Source organism: Phalangium opilio, unplaced genomic scaffold (assembly GCF_054372755.1).
Source record: "Phalangium opilio isolate 3A_F unplaced genomic scaffold, DU_Popi_V2 ptg000017l_1, whole genome shotgun sequence".
NCBI classification, from domain to species: Eukaryota; Metazoa; Arthropoda; class Arachnida; order Opiliones; family Phalangiidae; genus Phalangium; species Phalangium opilio.
The window spans coordinates 12343791-12358584 of record NW_028324151.1 but is presented as its reverse complement, the minus strand read 5'-3'; the positions used below and the strand labels follow the sequence as shown (position 1 = coordinate 12358584).

General features: G+C 46.5%; 2 non-coding genes across 2 annotated transcripts; one reads left to right on the top strand and one right to left on the bottom strand.

The window, feature by feature from the left end:
* Positions 1-282: 282 nt before the first annotated feature.
* On the bottom strand, positions 283-355 carry TRNAK-UUU (transfer RNA lysine (anticodon UUU)). The gene has a single exon. It is a non-coding gene; the product is annotated as a tRNA-Lys (tRNA).
* A 2700-nt stretch (positions 356-3055) lies between these two features.
* TRNAY-GUA (transfer RNA tyrosine (anticodon GUA)) lies at positions 3056-3128 on the top strand. The gene has a single exon. It is a non-coding gene; the product is annotated as a tRNA-Tyr (tRNA).
* Positions 3129-14794: the final 11666 nt, after the last annotated feature.

Sequence of the window (14794 nt, the reverse complement as noted above, 5' to 3'; positions counted from 1 at the left end):
ACTCACTTAACACCAACCTTTCCGATAACAGCCGAACGAGCTGAAAATGCGCCACAGAAGCCCGGAAATTGAATGGTTGTCAGGTATCGTGGAAAACTTATGACTTTTTACGCTACATCTGAGACCCCACAACACCTCTCCCGGGTGGAGTGGAACCACCAAACTATCGGTTAAAAGCCGAACGCGAATTTCATTGAGCCACGGAAGCTCTGAAATTTAATGGTCGTCAGGTATTGTTGAAAAACTTTGGCTATTTACGTTACATTTGATATCTCACAAAACCGCTCCCGGGTGGGCTCGAACCACCAACCTTTCGGTTAAAAGCCGAACGCGCTAACCATTGAGCCACGGAAGCTTAGAAATTAAATGGCTGTCAGGTATCGTGGAAAACTTATGACTTTTTACGCTACATCTGAGAACCCACAACACCTCTCCCGGGTGGAATGGAACCACCAACCTTTCGGTTAACAGCTGAACGCGCTAACCATTGAGCCACGGAAGCTCAGAAATAAACTGGTTGTCAGGTATTGCGGAGAAACTATGACTTTTTACGTTACTTATAAAACTTAACATCAACGTTCCCGGGTGGGTTTGAGCCACCAACCTTTCCGATAACAGACGAACGAGCTGAAAATGCGCCACAGAAGCCCGGAAATTGAATGGTCGTCAGGTATTGTGGAAAAACTTTGACTTTTTACGTCACATCTGAGACCTCACAACACCGCTCCTGGATGGGCTCGAACCACCAACCTTTCGGATAACAGCCGAACGAGCTAACCATTGCGCAACGGAAGCCCAAAAATTAAATGTTCATCTGGTATTGTGGAAAAGCTCTGACTTTTTACGTTACATCTGACACCTCAAAGCACCGCTCCCGGGTGTTCGAACCACCAACCTTTCGGTTAACAGCCGAACGCGCTATCCATAGCGCAACGGAAGCTCAAAAATTAAATGGTCTTCAGGTATAGTGGAGAAACTATGACTTTTTACGTTACTTATAAATATTAACACCAACGTTCCCGGGTGGGCTTGAGCCACCAACCTTTCGGATGACATCCGAACGCGCTAATCATTGCACCACGCAGGCCCAAAAATTAAATGGACGTCTGGTATTGTAGCAAACTTATGACTTTTTACGCGACATCTGAGACCCCACAACACCTCTCCCGGGTGGAATGGAAGCACCAACCTTTCGGATAACAGCCGAACGCAATTAGCATTGTGCCACGGAAGCTTAGAATTTCAAATGTTGTCAGGTATTGTGGAAAAACCACGGCTTTTTACGTTACATTTGAGATCTCACAACACCTATCCCGGGTGGGCTCGAACCACCAACCTTTCGGTTAACAGATGAACGCGATAACCATTGCGCCACGGAAGCTCAGAAATTAAATTTTTCGTCAGGTATTGTGGAAAAACTTTGACTTAATACGTTACATCTGAGCCCTCACAACACTGCTCCCGGGTGGGCTCGAACCACCAACCTTTCGGTTAACAGCTGAACGCGCTAACCATTGCGCCACAGAAGCCCAAAAATTAAATGTTCGTCAGGTATTGTGGAAAAACATTGACTTTTTACGTTACATCTGAGACCTCACAACACCGCTCCCGGGTGGGCTGGAACCACCAACCTTTCGGTAAGCAGATGAACGCGATAACCATTGCGCAACGGAAGCCCAAAAATTAAATGGTCTTCAGGTATTGTGGAAAACTTATGACTTTTTACGCGACATCTGAGACCCCACAACACCTCTCATGGGTGGGCTCGAACCACCAACCTTTCGGTTAACAGCTGAACGCGCCAACCATTGCGCCACGGAAGCCCAAAAATTAAACCTTCGTCAGGTATTGTGGAAAAACACTGACTTATTACGTTACATCTGAGACCTCACAACAACGCTCTTGGATGGGCTCGAACCACCAAACTATCGGTTAAAAGCCGAACGCGCTAACAATTGAGCCACGGAAGCTCTGAAATTAAATGGTCGTCAGGTATTGTGGAAAAACTTTGACTTTTTACGTAACATCTGAAACCTCACAGCACCGCTCCTGGGTGGGCTCGAACCACCAACCTTTCGGTTAACAGATGAACGCGATAACCATTGCGCAAAAGAAGCCCAAAAATTAAATGGTCTTCAGGTATTGTGGAAAAACTTTGACTTTTTACGTTACTTATAAAACTTAACACCAACGTTCCCGGGTGGGCTGGTACCACCAACCTTTCAGTAAACAGATGAACGCGATAACCATTGCGCCCCGGAAAACCAAAAATTAAATGGACGTCAGGTATTGTGGATAACTTATGACTTTTTACGCGACATCTGAGACCCCACAACACCTCTCATGGGTGGGCTCGAACCACCAACCTTTCGGTTAACAGCTGAACGCGCCAACCATTGCGCCACGGAAGCCCAAAAATTAAACCTTCGTCAGGTATTGTGCAAAAAACACTGACTTATTACGTTACATCTGAGACCTCACAACAACGCTCTTGGATGGGCTCGAACCACCAAACTATCGGTTCAAAGTCGAACGGCCTAACAATTGAGCCACGGAAGCTCTGAAATTAAATGGTCGTCAGGTATCGTGGAAAAACTTTGACTTTTTACGTAACATCTGAAACCTCACAGCACCGCTCCTGGGTGGGCTCGAACCACCAACCTTTCGGTTAACAGATGAACGCGATAACGATTGCGCAACGCAGATGTAACGTAATAAGTCAGTGTTTTTCCACAATACCTGACGAAGGTTTAATTTTTGGGCTTCCGTGGCGCAATGGTTGGCGCGTTCAGCTGTTAACCGAAAGGTTGGTGGTTCGAGCCCACCCATGAGAGGTGTTGTGGGGTCTCAGATGTCGCGTAAAAAGTCATAAGTTTTCCACAATACCTGAAGACCATTTAATTTTTGGTTTTCCGGGGCGCAATGGTTATCGCGTTCATCTGTTAACCGAAAGGTTGGTGGTTCCAGCCCACCCAGGAGCGGTGTTGTGAGGTCTCAGATGTAACGTAAAAAGTCAATGTTTTTCCACAATACCTGACGAACATTTAATTTTTGGGCTTCTGTGGCGCAATGGTTAGCGCGTTCAGCTGTAAACCGAAAGGTTGGTGGTTCGAGCCCACCCGGGAGCAGTGTTGTGAGGGCTCAGATGTAACGTATTAAGTCAAAGTTTTTCCACAATACCTGACGAAAAATTTAATTTCTGAGCTTCCGTGGCGCAATGGTTATCGCGTTCATCTGTTAACCGAAAGGTTGGTGGTTCGAGCCCACCCGGGATAGGTGTTGTGAGATCTCAAATGTAACGTAAAAAGCCGTGGTTTTTCCACAATACCTGACAACATTTGAAATTCTAAGCTTCCGTGGCACAATGCTAATTGCGTTCGGCTGTTATCCGAAAGGTTGGTGCTTCCATTCCACCCGGGAGAGGTGTTGTGGGGTCTCAGATGTCGCGTAAAAAGTCATAAGTTTTCTACAATACCAGACGTCCATTTAATTTTTGGGCCTGCGTGGTGCAATGATTAGCGCGTTCGGATGTCATCCGAAAGGTTGGTGGCTCAAGCCCACCCGGGAACGTTGGTGTTAATATTTATAAGTAACGTAAAAAGTCATAGTTTCTCCACTATACCTGAAGACCATTTAATTTTTGAGCTTCCGTTGCGCTATGGATAGCGCGTTCGGCTGTTAACCGAAAGGTTGGTGGTTCGAACACCCGGGAGCGGTGCTTTGAGGTGTCAGATGTAACGTAAAAAGTCAGAGCTTTTCCACAATACCAGATGAACATTTAATTTTTGGGCTTCCGTTGCGCAATGGTTAGCTCGTTCGGCTGTTATCCGAAAGGTTGGTGGTTCGAGCCCATCCAGGAGCGGTGTTGTGAGGTCTCAGATGTGACGTAAAAAGTCAAAGTTTTTCCACAATACCTGACGACCATTCAATTTCCGGGCTTCTGTGGCGCATTTTCAGCTCGTTCGTCTGTTATCGGAAAGGTTGGTGGCTCAAACCCACCCGGGAACGTTGGTGTTAAGTTTTATAAGTAACGTAAAAAGTCATAGTTTCTCCGCAATACCTGACAACCAGTTTATTTCTGAGCTTCCGTGGCTCAATGGTTAGCGCGTTCAGCTGTTAACCGAAAGGTTGGTGGTTCCATTCCACCCGGGAGAGGTGTTGTGGGTTCTCAGATGTAGCGTAAAAAGTCATAAGTTTTCCACGATACCTGACAGCCATTTAATTTCTAAGCTTCCGTGGCTCAATGGTTAGCGCGTTCGGCTGTTAACCGAAAGGTTGGTGGTTCGAGCCCACCTGGGAGCGGTTTTGTGAGATATCAAATGTAACGTAAATAGCCAAAGTTTTTCAACAATACCTGACGACCATTAAATTTCAGAGCTTCCGTGGCTCAATGAAATTCGCGTTCGGCTTTTAACCGATAGTTTGGTGGTTCCACTCCACCCGGGAGAGGTGTTGTGGGGTCTCAGATGTAGCGTAAAAAGTCATAAGTTTTCCACGATACCTGACAACCATTCAATTTCCGGGCTTCTGTGGCGCATTTTCAGCTCGTTCGGCTGTTATCGGAAAGGTTGGTGTTAAGTGAGTGTTCTCGCTTTGAAAGTTTACCTCTAAGCTTCCGGTGCGCGCGCGCATCTTTCTCTGCCCTCTTATTGGTTGAAATACGGTGAACCGGATATTAGGAGGAAAATATAACAAATAAATGAAAAAGAAAAGCGAGAACACTCAAAATGCCTTGCCAAAGCCGCTAGCTTCTACTCCCCCTCTTTCTACCCTCTTTGCTGGAAAGCTGTAGTTGTTCGAAATTTCTAGAGATGGGCCAATACCAATATCGGTACCGAAATTTGACTAAACCGATATATCGGTATCAATTTAAACTGGATTCGGCCCTTCTCTAGAATTTTGTTCTAAAATCGTGAAATAGCAATAATTCGCAAAATTGCTAAGAAGAAGCAAGTGGATCTTGCTGTTCAAAAGTATTTTGGAGCTGCAAACATCAAAACTCGGTGTTTAAATAATGTACGATACTATGCTATAAAAATAATAGCTGTGTTCAAGTGATATTTTTCATTATTTAGCTTATAAACGATGAACATAATTTAATTTTTGAATTTCGTAAATTACCGTGAATGGTAATTTACGCGGTAATTTACGCGGTAAATTACGGCGTAATTTACCATTTTCCAAAATTACCGTAATTTTCGAACCCTAGGCTCGAATAACAAACCTATTGGTTAACAGCCGAACGCGCTAACCATTGAGCCATGGAAGCTCAGAAATTAAATGGTTGTCAGGTATTGTGGAAAAGTTATGACTTTTCACGCTACATCTGAGACCCCACAACACCTCTCCCGGGTGGGCTCGAACCACCAACCTTTCGGTTAACAGCCGAACGCGATAACCATTGCGCCACGGAAGCCCAAAAATTAAATGTTCGTCAGGTATTGTGGAAAAACTCTGACTTTTTACGTTACATTTGAGGTCCCAAAACAGCGCTCCCGGGTGGGCTCGAACCACCAACCTATTGGTTAACAGCCGAATGCGCAAACCATTGAGCCACGGGAGCTCAGAAAGTAAATGGTTGTCAGGTATTGTGAAAAAGTTATGACTTTTCACACTACATCTGAGACCCCACAACACCTCTCCCGGGTGGGCTCGAACCACCAACCTTTCGGTTAACAGCGAACGCGATAACCATTGCGCCACGGAAGCCCAAAAATTAAATGTTCGTCAGGTATTGTGGAAAAACTCTGACTTTTTACGTTACATTTGAGATCCCATAACACCGCTCTCGGGTGGGCTCGAACAACAAACCTATTGGTTAACAGCCGAACGCGCTAACCATTGAGCCATGGAAGCTCAGAAATTAAATGGTTGTCAGTTATTGTGGAAAAGTTATGACTTTTCACGCTACATCTGAGACCCCACAACACCTCTCCCGGGTGGGCTCGAACCACCAACCTTTCGGTTAACAGCCGAACGCGATAACCATTGCGCCACGGAAGCCCAAAAATTAAATGTTCGTCAGGTATTGTGGAAAAACTCTGACTTTTTACGTTACATTTGAGATCCCATAACACCGCTCCCGGGTAGGCTCGAACCACCAACCTATTGGTTAACAGCCGAACGCGCAAACCATTGAGCCACGGTAACTCAGAAATTAAATGGTTGTCAGGTATTGTGAAAAAGTTATGACTTTTCACGCTACATCTGAGACCCCACTACACCTCTCCCGGCTGGGCTCGAACCACCAACCTATTGGTTAACAGCCGAACGCGCTTACCATTGCGCCACGGAAGCCCAAAAATTAAATGGTCGTCAGGTATTGTGGAAAAACTTTGGCTTTTTACGTTACATTTGAGACTTCACAACACCGCTCCGGGGTGGGCTCGAACCAGCAACCTATTGGTTAACAGCCGAACGCGATAACCATTGCGCCACGGAAGCCCAAAAATTAAATGTTCGTCAGGTATTGTGGAAAATCTCTGACTTTTTACGTTACATTTGAGATCCCATAACACCGCTCCCGGGTGGGTTCGAACCACCAACCGATTGGTTAACAGCCGAAAGCGCTAACCATTGAGCCATGGAAGCTCATAAATTAAATGGATGTCAGGTATTGTGGAAAAGTTATGACTTTTCACGCTACATCTGAGACCCCACAACACCTCTCCCGGGTGGGCTCGAACCACCAACCTTTCGGTTAACAGCCGAACGCGATAACCATTGCGCCACGGAAGCCCAAATATTAAATGTTCGTCAGGTATTGTGGAAAAACTCTGACTTTTTACGTTACATTTGAGATCCCATAACACCGCTCCCGGGTGGGCTCGAACAACAAACCTATTGGTTAACAGCCGAACGCGCTAACCATTGAGCCATGGAAGCTCAGAAATTAAATGGTTTTCAGGTATTGTGGAAAAGTTATGACTTTTCACGCTACATCTGAGACCCCACAACACCTCTCCCGGGTGGGCTCGAACCACCAACCTTTCGGTTAACAGCCGAACGCGATAACCATTGAGCCACGGGAGCTCAGAAATTAAATGGTTGTCAGGTATTGTGAAAAAGTTATGACTTTTCACGCTACATCTGAGACCCCACTACACCTCTCCCGGCTGGGCTCGAACCACCAACCTATTGGTTAACAGCCGAACGCGCTTACCATTGCGCCACGGAAGCCCAAAAATTATATGTTCGTCAGGTATTGTGGAAAAACTCTGACTTTTTACGTTACACTTGAGATCCCTTTACACCGCTCCCGTGTAAGCTCGAACCACCAACCTTTCGGTTAACAGCCGAACGCGCTAACCATTGCGCCACGGAAGCCCAAAAATTAAATGTTCGTCAGACATTGTGGAAAAACTCTGACTTTTTACGTTACATTTGAGATCCCTTAACACCGCTCCCGAGTGGGCTCGAAGAACCAACCTAATGGTTAACAGCCGAACGCGCTAACCATTGAGCCACGGAAGCTTAGAAATTTAATGTTTGTCAAGTATTGTGAAAAAGTTATGACTTTTCACGCTACATCTGAGACCCCACAACACCTCTCCCGGGTGGGCTCGAACCACCAACCCTTCGGTTAACAGCCGAACGCGCTAACCATTGCGCCAAGGAAGCCCAAAAATAAAATGTTCGTCAGGTATTGTGAAAAAAACTCTGACTTTTTACGTTACATTTGAGATCCCTTAACACCGCTCCCGGGTGGGCTCGAACCACCAACCTATTGGTTAACAGCCGAACGCGCTAAACATTTAGCCACGGAAGCTTAGAAATTTAATGGTTGTCACGTATTGTGGAAAAGTTTTGACTTTTTACGCTACATCTGAGACCCCACAACACCTCTCCCGGGTGGGCTCGAACCACCAACCTTTCGGTGAACAGCTGAACGCGCTAACCATTGCGTCACGGAAGGCCAAAAATTAAATGTTCGTCAGGTATTGTGGAAAAACTCTGACTTTTTACGTTACATTTGAGATCCCTTAACACCGCTCCCGGGTGGGCTTGAACAACCAACCTGTTGGTTAACAGCCGAACGCGCTAACCATTGAGCCACGGAAGCTCAGAAATTAAATGGTTGTCAGGTATTGTGGAAAAGTTATGACTTTTCAAGCTACATCTGAGACCCCACAACACCTCTCCCGGGTGGGCTCGCACCACCAACCTTTCGGTTAACAGCTGAACGCGCTAACTATTGCGTCACGGAAGCCCAAAAATTAAATGTTCGTCAGGTATTGTGGAAAAACTCTGACTTTTTACGTTACATTTGAGATCCCTTAACACCGCTCCCGGGTGGGCTTGAACAACCAACCTGTTGGTTAACAGCCGAACGCGCTAACCATTGAGCCACGGAAGCTCAGAAATTAAATGGTTGTCAGGTATTGTGGAAAAGTTATGACTTTTCACGCTACATCTGAGACCCCACAACACCTCTCCCGGGTGGGCTCGAACCACCAACCTTTCGGTTAACAGCTGAACGCGCTAACCATTGCGCAACGGAAGCCCAAAAATAAAATGTTCGTCAGGTATTGTGGAAAAACTTTTCTTATTACGTTACATTTGAGACTACACAACACCGCTCCCGGGTGCGCTCGAACCACCAACCTTTCGGTTAACAACCGAACGCGCTAATCATTGCGCCACGGAAGCCCAAAAACTAAATGTTCGTCAGGTATTGTGGAAAAACTCTGACTTTTTACGTTACATTTAAGATCCCTTAACACCGCTCCCGGGTGGGCTCGAATCACGAACCTATTGGTTAACAGCCGAAAGCGCTAACCATTGAGCCACGGATGCTCAGAAATTAAATGGTTGTCACGTATTGTGGAAAAGTTATGACTTTTCAAGCTACATCTGAGACCCCACAACACCTCTCCCGGGTGGGCTCGTACCACCACCCTTTCGGTTAACAGCTGAACGCGCTAACCATTGCGCCACGGAAGCCCAAAAATTAAATGTTCGTCAGGTATTGTGGAAAACCTCTGACTTTTTACGTTACATTGGAGACCCCATAACACCGCTCCCGGGTGGGCTCGAACCACCAACCTATTGGTTAACAGCCGAACGCGCTAACCATTGAGCCACGGAAGCTTAGAAATTAAATGGTTGTCAGGTATTTTGAAAAAGTTATGACTTTTCACGCTACATCTGAGACCCCACAACACCTCTCCCGGGTGGGCTCGAACCACCAACCTTTCGGTTAACAGCCGAACGCGCTAACCATTGCGCCAAGGAAGCCCAAAAATAAAATGTTCGTCAGGTATTGTGAAAAAAACTCTGACTTTTTACGTTACATTTGAGATCCCTTAACACCGCTCCCGGGTGGGCTCGAACCACCAACCTATTGGTTAACAGCCGAACGCGCTTAACATTTAGCCACGGAAGCTTAGAAATTTTATGGTTGTCACGTATTGTGGAAAAGTTTTGACTTTTTACGCTACATCTGAGACCCCACAACACCTCTCCCGGGTGGGCTCGAACCACCAACCTTTCGGTGAACAGCTGAACGCGCTAACCATTTTGTCACGGAAGCCCAAAAATTAAATGTTCGTCAGGTATTGTGGAAAAACTCTGACTTTTTACGTTACATTTGAGATCCCTTAACACCGCTCCCGGGTGGGCTTGAACAACCAACCTGTTGGTTAACAGCCGAACGCGCTAACCATTGAGCCACGGAAGCTCAGAAATTAAATGGTTGTCAGGTATTGTGGAAAAGTTATGACTTTTCAAGCTACATCTGAGACCCCACAACACCTCTCCCGGGTGGGCTCGCACCACCAACCTTTCGGTTAACAGCTGAACGCGCTAACTATTGCGTCACGGAAGCCCAAAAATTAAATGTTCGTCAGGTATTGTGGAAAAACTCTGACTTTTTACGTTACATTTGAGATCCCTTAACACCGCTCCCGGGTGGGCTTGAACAACCAACCTGTTGGTTAACAGCCGAACGCGCTAACCATTGAGCCACGGAAGCTCAGAAATTAAATGGTTGTCAGGTATTGTGGAAAAGTTATGACTTTTCACGCTACATCTGAGACCCCACAACACCTCTCCCGGGTGGGCTCGAACCACCAACCTTTCGGTTAACAGCCGAACGCGCTAACCATTGCGCCAAGGAAGCCCAAAAATAAAATGTTCGTCAGGTATTGTGAAAAAAACTCTGACTTTTTACGTTACATTTGAGATCCCTTAACACCGCTCCCGGGTGGGCTCGAACCACCAACCTATTGGTTAACAGCCGAACGCGCTTAACATTTAGCCACGGAAGCTTAGAAATTTAATGGTTGTCACGTATTGTGGAAAAGTTTTGACTTTTTACGCTACATCTGAGACCCCACAACACCTCTCCCGGGTGGGCTCGAACCACCAACCTTTCGGTGAACAGCTGAACGCGCTAACCATTGCGTCACGGAAGGCCAAAAATTAAATGTTCGTCAGGTATTGTGGAAAAACTCTGACTTTTTACGTTACATTTGAGATCCCTTAACACCGCTCCCGGGTGGGCTTGAACAACCAACCTGTTGGTTAACAGCCGAACGCGCTAACCATTGAGCCACGGAAGCTCAGAAATTAAATGGTTGTCAGGTATTGTGGAAAAGTTATGACTTTTCAAGCTACATCTGAGACCCCACAACACCTCTCCCGGGTGGGCTCGCACCACCAACCTTTCGGTTAACAGCTGAACGCGCTAACTATTGCGTCACGGAAGCCCAAAAATTAAATGTTCGTCAGGTATTGTGGAAAAACTCTGACTTTTTACGTTACATTTGAGATCCCTTAACACCGCTCCCGGGTGGGCTTGAACAACCAACCTGTTGGTTAACAGCCGAACGCGCTAACCATTGAGCCACGGAAGCTCAGAAATTAAATGGTTGTCAGGTATTGTGGAAAAGTTATGACTTTTCACGCTACATCTGAGACCCCACAACACCTCTCCCGGGTGGGCTCGAACCACCAACCTTTCGGTTAACAGCTGAACGCGCTAACCATTGCGCAACGGAAGCCCAAAAATAAAATGTTCGTCAGGTATTGTGGAAAAACTTTTCTTATTACGTTACATTTGAGACTACACAACACCGCTCCCGGGTGCGCTCGAACCACCAACCTTTCGGTTAACAACCGAACGCGCTAATCATTGCGCCACGGAAGCCCAAAAACTAAATGTTCGTCAGGTATTGTGGAAAAACTCTGACTTTTTACGTTACATTTAAGATCCCTTAACACCGCTCCCGGGTGGGCTCGAATCACGAACCTATTGGTTAACAGCCGAAAGCGCTAACCATTGAGCCACGGATGCTCAGAAATTAAATGGTTGTCACGTATTGTGGAAAAGTTATGACTTTTCAAGCTACATCTGAGACCCCACAACACCTCTCCCGGGTGGGCTCGAACCACCAACCTTTCGGTGAACAGCTGAACGCGCTAACCATTTTGTCACGGAAGCCCAAAAATTAAATGTTCGTCAGGTATTGTGGAAAAACTCTGACTTTTTACGTTACATTTGAGATCCCTTAACACCGCTCCCGGGTGGGCTTGAACAACCAACCTGTTGGTTAACAGCCGAACGCGCTAACCATTGAGCCACGGAAGCTCAGAAATTAAATGGTTGTCAGGTATTGTGGAAAAGTTATGACTTTTCACGCTACATCTGAGACCCCACAACACCTCTCCCGGGTGGGCCCGAACCACCAACCTTTCGGTTAACAGCTGAACGCGCTAACCATTGCACCACGGAAGCCCAAAAATTAAATGTTCGTCAGGTATTGTGGAAAAACTTTTCTTTTTACGTTACATTTGAGACTACACAACACCGCTCCCGGGTGCGCTCGAACCACCAACCTTTCGGTTAACAACCGAACGCGCTAACCATTGCGCCACGGAAGCCCAAAAACTAAATGTTCGTCAGGTATTGTGGAAAAACTCTGATGTTTTACGTTACATTTAAGATCCCTTAACACCGCTCCCGGGTGGGCTCGAACCACGAACCTATTGGTTAACAGCCGAAAGCGCTAACCATTGAGCCACGGATGCTCAGAAATTAAATGGTTGTCACGTATTGTGGAAAAGTTATGACTTTTCAAGCTTTATCTGAGACCCCACAACACCTCTCCCGGGTGGGCTCGTACCACCAACCTTTCGGTTAACAGCTGAACGCGCTAACCATTGCGCCACGGAAGCCCAAAAATTAAATGGTTGTCAGGTATTGTGAAAAAGTTATGACTTTTCACGCTACATCTGAGACCCCACAACACCTCTCCCGGGTGGGCTCGAACCACCAACCTTTCGGTTAACAGCCGAACGCGCTAACCATTGCGCCAAGGAAGCCCAAAAATAAAATGTTCGTCTGGTATTGTGAAAAAAACTCTGACTTTTTACGTTACATTTGAGATCCCTTAACACCGCTCCCGGGTGGGCTCGAACCACCAACCTATTGGTTAACAGCCGAACGCGCTAAACATTTAGCCACGGAAGCCCAAAAACTAAATGTTCGTCAGGTATTGTAGAAAAACTCTGACTTTTTACGTTACATTTAAGATCCCTTAACACCGCTCCCGGGTGGGCTCGAACCACGAACCTATTGGTTAACAGCCGAAAGCGCTAACCATTGAGCCACGGATGCTCAGAAATTAAATGGTTGTCACGTATTGTGGAAAAGTTATGACTTTTCAAGCTTTATCTGAGACCCCACAACACCGCTCCCGGGTGGGCTCGAACCACCAACCTATTGGTTAACAGCCGAACGCGCTAACCATTGAGCCACGGAAGCTTAGAAATTAAATGGTTGTCACGTATTGTGGAAAAGTTTTGACTTTTTACGCTACATCTGAGACCCCACAACACCTCTTCCGGGTGGGCTCGAACCACCAACCTTTCGGTTAACAGCTGAACGCGCTAACCATTGCGTCACGGAAGCCCAAAAATTAAATGTTCGTCAGGTATTGTGGAAAAACTCTGACTTTTTACGTTACATTAGAGATCCCTTAACACCGCTCCCGGGTGGGCTTGAACAACCAACCTGTTGGTTAACAGCCGAACGCGCTAACCATTGAGCCACGGAAGCTCAGAAATTAAATGGTTGTCAGGTATTGTGGAAAAGTTATGACTTTTCACGCTACATCTGAGACCCCACAACACCTCTCCCGGGTGGGCTCGAACCACCAACCTTTCGGTTAACAGCTGAACGCGCTAACCATTGCGCCACGGAAGCCCAAAAATTAAATGTTCGTCAGGTATTGTGGAAAAACTTTTCTTTTTACGTTACATTTGAGACTACACAACACCGCTCCCGGGTGCGCTCGAACCACCAACCTTTCGGTTAACAACCGAACGCGCTAACCATTGCGCCACGGAAGCCCAAAAACTAAATGTTCGTCAGGTATTGTGGAAAAACTCTGACTTTTTACGTTACATTTAAGATCCCTTAACACCGCTCCCTTGTGGGCTCGAACCACGAACCTATTAGTTAACAGCCGAAAGCGCTAACCATTGAGCCACGTATGCTCAGAAATTAAATGGTTGTCACGTATTGTGGAAGAGTTATGACTTTTCAAGCTTTATCTGAGACCCCACAACACCTCTCCCGGGTGGGCTCGTACCACCAACCTTTCGGTTAACAGCCGAACGCGCTAACCATTGCGCCAAGGAAGCCCAAAAATAAAATGTTCGTCAGGTATTGTGAAAAAAACTCTGACTTTTTACGTTACATTTGAGATCCCTTAACACCGCTCCCGGGTGGGCTCGAACCACCAACCTATTGGTTAACAGCCGAACGCGCTAAACATTTAGCCACGGAAGCTTAGAAATTTAATGGTTGTCACGTATTGTGGAAAAGTTTTGACTTTTTACGCTACATCTGAGACCCCACAACACCTCTTCCGGGTGGGCTCGAACCACCAACCTTTCGGTTAACAGCTGAACGCGCTAACCATTGCGTCACGGAAGCCCAAAAATTAAATGTTCGTCAGGTATTGTGGAAAAACTCTGACTTTTTACGTTACATTTGAGATCCCTTAACACCGCTCCCGGGTGGGCTTGAACAACCAACCTGTTGGTTAACAGCCGAACGCGCTAACCATTGAGCCACGGAAGCTCAGAAATTAAATGGTTGTCAGGTATTGTGGAAAAGTTATGACTTTTCAAGCTACATCTGAGACCCCACGTCACCTCTCCCGGGTGGGCTCGAACCACCAACCTATTGGTTAACAGCCGAACGCGCTAACCATTGAGCCACGGAAGCTCAGAACTTAAATGGTTGTCACGTATTGTGGAAAAGTTTTGACTTTTTACGCTACATCTGAGACCCCACGTCACCTCTCCCGGGTGGGCTCGAACCACCAACCTTTCGGTTAACAGCCGAACGCGCTAACCATTGCGCCATGGAAGCCCAAAAATTAAATGTTCGTCAGGTATTGTGGAAAAACTTTGCTTTTTACGTTACATTTGAGACTACACAACACCGCTCCCGGGTGGGCTCGAACCAACAACCTTTCGGTTAACAGCTGAACGCGCTAACCATTGCGCCAAGGAAGCCCAAAAGTTAAATGTTCGTCAGGTATTGTGGGAAAACTCTGACTTTTTACGTTACATCTGAGACCCCACGTCACCTCTCCCGGGTGGGCTCGAACCACCAACCTATTGGTTAACAGCCGAACGCGCTATCCATTGAGCCACGGAAGCTTAGAAATTTAATGGTTGTCACGTATTGTGGAAAAGCTTTGACTTTTTACGCTACATCTGAGACCCCACGTCACCTCTCCCGGGTGGGCTCGAACCACCAACCTATTGGTTAACAGCC